Genomic DNA, 6697 nt, shown 5'->3' on the forward strand with positions numbered 1-6697 from the left:
ACTGGTTGTATTAGCTTGACCTCAGACCCATTAGCTTAGACTTGGTGCCATAATAATTACTTTCATAGAAATTCCAGCGAGTTCAGATCATGGAGGAAGAACTTAATTGTAAGATACTATGCAGAGGTACCCACAGTGTAAGCAAAAGCAGTGACATTAACTTTTAGCTTACAAACTTATCTTGGCAACTGTCTTAAAGCCTGAAATATTTTGCCTGTATGCCTAGTGTTCCATCTGTGAAAGGAGGTGAGCTTTTCACTAGCAATAGCTGCACCAGGAACCTGTGCCTAGCCACCATTTCATTGTGCCCCAAACTTGCACATTTTTCCTGCAGGGTCGTCACATGATTCTTACACTAGAAAACAGGAAAGAGAATGACTGGAAAGACCAGTCAAAGGATTCCTAGACAAAACTGGAAAGTGTTCCTCTTTGCTGAGAATGAATGTTACAGTTTTCCAGTGTTTGTAACTTTAGGGATCCCACTTCAACCATGGTTGAAATAGTGCCTTAGAACAAGGTTGTTTCCATTCTTCGAAATATGCAGTGGTGTAGAACTCCTGTGTGTTCCTAGAAATAAAGCCCAGACTGGTGGAGGAATTACAAATCCAAATAGAAATACTTGAAACTGTTTGTTGGGGTTTTTCCCCCTCCTAGTTCTTTAAGAAAAAACAGTCCTTCCAGAAGGCTTTTTTCTGAACTGTAAAACCAACAGAAAAATGTGTATAACTGTAGAAATTTATAAACTGCTCATATGCTTTCCCCCAACTTTTAACAGAGGGGAAAACATACCCCCCTGCCATATTTTGGGGCTGCAGAAGCTTTGATGTTAGGGGAGCTCTGCCAGCTCACACCATCTGACACTGTGGCCAGGGACCTAGTGCTCATTGCAGACCCATGCCCACTAATAAATGGCAATGTCATGTAGTAAGTGCTTTCACCTTCCTTTCTAAAATGCTGTACTCACGATTCATTAAAATATGAACTGAAGTTTGTGCCAAGGTCACTCTCCTGAATCAGTCCTGTCTTGGAAGGCAGCGGCCCACAATAGGTGGTAGCTATCCAAAACAGCCAACCATGAGATGGGCTCCATCGTCCAAGAAAGGGATATAGAGGAGGAGAGAAATGACTACAAGCACAAAAAGGGAAGCACGGAGTGAAAATTTTGTCCAGGTTCTAGAGGGGAAAGAGAGAAAATGAGAACAGGCTGGCCACTGGAAGCCTTTTGCTCTCTTTCTTTGTATGATGCAGTTTTGCACTTTGGATGATAAGCTTGTACAAGTATTTTTTGAGATTGGATTCTGCAGCTGGTGGTGCGGGTACAGGGTGGGACTTTGACTGTGTCTTGTGGCCCTTATAAACTTAGTCACAAATAGAAAAGTGCCCCAAAATACTGGGGGATGGATTTTCAGATTGGGGTGGTTTTTTACTTGCCTCCTTTCCTCTGAACAGAGGCAGGATGGCTTGCTCTATTGGAGACTAAAGAAAGCTTTTTTTTTTAAAAAAAAAAAAAAAGAAAGAAAAAGGAAGGGGAATAGGGGCAGAAGCAGGCTTATAAGAAAGAAGAGATATGATTTGTAATGTTCATGAAGCCAAAAGCTAAGAAATTAGACAAAAGAGAACTATCAAGAGGTATATTCTTGTGATTACTGAAACTGAGACTGCAAAGTTCTTTTTAAGTGAATTATGATTTACTGGCTAACAGATACAGAAAGATTTCCCCACCACCACCTGTAAAACTGCATTGGTTTTTATCAAGTAGCTCCTGTTGAGCCCATCTAGTTGATGAACATTCTTATCAACTAGCAAATATAAATGACTTATGGGGATAATATTTCAATATATAATGACATTGGTATATCTTGGATTCTTTTAAGATCTGGGTTATTAAATATTAAATATCAAAGCTGTAAATTATTGTAGCAGCTTTATACAACTAAATTAAATTCAAACAAAACCTAATTTCCTTAATCATTGACTGTAATCCTCCAGGAACATGTGCTATTAACTCAGCTACAAATGGCACAGAAATTGTATGACTTCAGTTAAGTTATTTTATATCAAATTCTAATCCAGGGCAGAGTCCTCAGTAAATCTCCTGCAGGGATTTTAATGCTTCTGCAATCATATTGGCTCTTTACTGGAGAGCTAATCTTTTTATACTCTGTTTTTTCACTCCTTTATCCATTTCCTTCACACCCTTACTGAGCTATAGCTAGTACCTTCTATCACATACCATGTTTTGAAAGATTTGGCTTTCCCCTCTTGCATTTGATCGGCAAGATTCAGGCTTTCACTTATGCCAGAATCAGATAGGTTTGGTTTTTTTTGTTTCACATGTGAAACGGAATCATTCCAATTCATTTCAACATGCATGTTAATTGGCACTTGTTATGATCTCTCTATAAGGCTGTCATAATTATTCACAGTTTGCAGTCAAGCATTCAGAAAACAGAACAATTTTCTCCTCTTCAAGAACCCTATTGGAAGTAAAATTAAGCAGATCTAATTTAAGCAAGAAACTTCCTCAGAGACTCAAGACAGTGATCAGATAATAAAGAAATAAACCTTAGAGCTCTAGGAGGTAAGACTCGGAGAAACCTCCAGAGATCTTCCAGTCAGCCCTCTGCCCCAGTCTGATCAAGTAAACTGCTGTCATTCCTGACAGATGTTCCCCTAATCTGTGCTTAAAAGCCTGCGACAATGGAGATTCAATATCTCTCCGTGCAATCTATTTCAGTACTTCACTGTCCTTCCTAGCAAGATATGTCTCCAGACATCTAATTGCAATCTTTCTTGCTGTTTAAACCTTTTACTTCCTCCCTATGCTTTGGGACCGGGAAATGGGCTATTCCTGGCCTCCCTGCAGCAGCTTCGTGAACACTTGGCCACTTCCATCTCTCCTCAATTTTCTCTTCTCTAGACTGAATCACAGCACCCCCTTATTCTTTCCTCAGCAGTCTTGTTCTTCTATGGACACTATCCTGTCAGTTCAATGCATGACCGGAATTAGGGTAGTTTAGCCGAGGGCCTTCCCAGCATCAAGAAAGGTGGAAGCAGTAACTCAAATCTGGCATGTTACAGGTAAGTTTATACATCCCAGTGCGCCTCCTTCAGAGCAGAACAACACTGCTGACTCACATTGAATTTATGAGCCATTCTCATCCACAGTCTCTTTCAGCTACTTGCTTAATATCCTATAATTATTTCTTTATGAATATTGTAAATCAAATCTTCAGAGTCTCTTGAACTGAAGATGGCAAATAGCCACTATCCCCAAATTTTGCTGCCAAAAGATTCCAGTTTGTAAATAAGCAATAGAAGTAAATTCTGAGACAGACAATCTCATTTGTTCAGATCTCCCATTCAAAAAAAATCCAAACCCAAACACATTACACATGATCACCAAACCCCCCAGAACTTCTGTACTGGAAGTCTTCCTCACAGGATTTCCAGCCCCTGCACTGCTGTCCAAACTGGAGTCTTCCAGGTACTTGAACAAGGGTCTGTTGATTCTATAAGCACTGCAACCTAATAAGGTTGTCACTTTTGCTATTTAAATATGAACCACTTGTTTCTGCAATTTATTAATTTCCTACTATAGAAATACTCTTGCACTTCTCCACTAGATTTTTCCTCGTTGACCAGAAGTAGGGCAGCACTTCAGCTAAGGCTTTCCCAAGTGGAAGAGAGCACTTTGCAGGTTTCGGTTCTGTATCTCTACTAGTGTGACCATCCGTTTCACAATGGCATGGTACTGCTGACTTGCATTCAGCTTGCAATCCATCTCCAGCCCTAGTTTCTTCTTGGGAACTGGTGAACTTTCAGACAGTTATGGGGTCTGTTTAGTGAAATCAGCGTAGTGACTCAACCTAAAAGCTGAAATCGGACAAATGCACGTGCAAAGATTCTGTGGCACGGCTTTTTGAAGTGCCAGATGTCCTGTTCCTGCAGCAGGTCACTGGTGCTGGGGGCACAGTAAGGTTTAACACTTCCCAAATGCATCAGACATGCTGCAATTGGCTATTACATGGAAGAGGCATGCAATAGGTCTTGCCAAGGTGTCTTGGATGAAAATCCCACATGCCATGACATGTTCACACCATTGTGTCCAGGATTTGCCAGAGTACAGCAGCTCATCTGGAAGCATCTAACTCTCAAAGGCTCCCAGACAGAGGAAATTCTCAGGATCTACATGGTCAAAGTTTCCAGACACAAAGAAGAAGAGGGTGTATCATTAGCAGAGCACTCCATACAGACATGAGTCTTGCTTTGAGCTTGGATCCAACCAAAAATACCAACCTACCACATGCATAAATTGTGCTGCTCTCACTCCAGGTCAATTTGTTTAGAGACTTTATAGTCTCTACTCTATTAAAGTAACCATTTCAGGTCAGAGTAAAGGTCCATCTATTCCACTATCTGCCTCCAAGAGTGGACCAAGCTCCATGCTCAGGGAAGAGTACAAGAACAAGGTAAACACAAAATTTCTGCCCCAAGTACTCCCTAGCTTGTGATCAATTAGCCTGACAACTGTAAGTTGCAAGTTAGTAGAAACTATGAAAAGAACAGAGTTAGTGGAACACTAGTACACACATAACATCATAAGGAACCCCCCCCCCACACACACACTATTTCTATAAGCTTTTGTGCAGGAGTCAGTGCCGTTCCGCACTACAGTGTACATTTATACTCATGCTGGGACTCCAAAGAGTTCATCAGCTTCTGCACAGCCTTATCACCCTGAGGGCACAGAAGTGCCACCTGACCATCCACGGACCCCACAATTCCCTGGCAGACTTCCTGTTCACGACGTGTTTGAACAGATAACAGACATTTTAGTTATTGTGCTTTTTCCCAATTTTCCCTCTCATTCCTTCAGCCAGCCGTCATGGTCCCCTGGTCAGCTAGGCAGAGTCAATATTATATATAATTCCTACTTGTGTTTGGGACTTGCACTGATGTGAAGTCTGGGTTGCTCATTGATGAAGTTCCCTTATTAGGCAGTTCAGCTCCAAGGTGTCTTAGTATGCAGAACTACTAGCTATAAGCAAAGCTCACCACGTCCTTCCTGAATACATAATATCATGGGAACATCCCATTGATCATCATCTTCCCAAGTTTGGTATCTGTGCTGTCAGGATCTCCGTGAACAATTAGACATACCAGTTCCCCCATGTCATTTCTTAGACATCAAGCACTCCCACAGAGGAGTATTTGTTTAAACAATCTCTCAATACCGTCTGTTCCCTGTTTCCTCTTCAACTAGGCCTGACCTTAACACCAACGGAAGGGCTGTGAACCAACAGCGCTCAAGGCACGATATGGCAGGGTGGCTGTTGGCAGGGTATTATCAGTAGTAGGCCCTTGACTTGAATTAATTTTCCTGTGAGTGAGAGGAACTTGATTTTGTTGCTTCAGAAATGGACGCTGCACAGTCCATTTATTTACTCAGGCATTTCCTGAGCGAGTGATCTATACCGTGGAATGGCCTTTTGTTTTTCTTTTTTTTCTGGGCAGGGTTATTTTTAAGTAGTCTTCTCCCCTGTCTCCCCCCAAGGGTATCAGCTGGCCAGCACCAGCTTCAGTGCTTCATAGAGAAAGAGGCTTAGTTTTGCAGTGAGGAAAACTTGGATCTTAGTGATTGAGGAAAAACACCTTCTTAGAAAGGTCACAACTCTTAGAAGAGTATCTCCTTGTGTTTAAAGTAGAACAGGATATTAAAAATTAAATCAGCTAGGAAGTGAGGACCTTTGGAGTGCCACAACAGGTTACGTGGACTTGATTCTCCATTTGTATTTTACAATGGTGTATCTCAATTTCAGTGCTTTGGCAGTAAATCAACACAAAACTGGAGCAACACAGTGACAATTTTGAACAAGAAGAAATTTGTCTTCGGTTACCCAAGTGTAAATTCAAATGAAGTTCATAATCACTATGAGAAACATTAAAGCAGTTTTTTAAACACACTCTGTGCTTTCTAAACTGTTCCCACAGAAGACACTATAGGTCAGTCTAGAGGTAACTCACCTAGTAGTCAAAATTCTGTGTATTTCTTGTATGTGTCCCTGGTGGCCTATGTGGCAACATTAGCGTTAGCCCGGATTTCAGCCTAATTTCTGGAGTTCGCCACCGGGCTCCTTCTTAGTCCTGAAGCAGGGTGTAGATTAGACAATATAGTAGTTTGACTAGATTTCAGTACTGGTTAGCTTTGCTAACTTCTGTTGCACACAGGGATTCCACTATTGAACTAAGTACGCAGTTTCTGCTTTCTGTATTGCAGTGCCAAATGAGCAATGTTAAAAGCTCCCCGATATGACTTATATCTTTCAGGAGGAAGGGAAAGAGGGTTTTGCAGTCTCTGTAATGCAGCAGAGCTTTTAGCAAGGAAGATTCAAGTTAATAATGCTTCCTACATTTTGTCTCTGCTAGAAATCTACAAGGTGGGAGCAGCAAGTGGGACTAGCAGAGAGATGGTAACTGTGTGAGATAGAAACCTCCCTGCCATTTAGTCCTTGAGCAGATGATAAAGAGGGGACAGAAAAAAACCCCTTCACGCCCCTGCCTTAGCGTGGTCAGCGCTGTACCGAGCGCTACAAATCACTGCAGCCTGGAAGCGCGAGCTTTTTCTTTTTTTTTTTTTCTTCCCTTTAAAAAGTTTTCAGGAAGTCTGGGGGAGGGGCAATGCTGTTTCTTTTTT

Source organism: Accipiter gentilis, chromosome 9, assembly GCF_929443795.1.
Source record: "Accipiter gentilis chromosome 9, bAccGen1.1, whole genome shotgun sequence".
Taxonomy (NCBI): Eukaryota; Metazoa; Chordata; class Aves; order Accipitriformes; family Accipitridae; genus Astur; species Astur gentilis.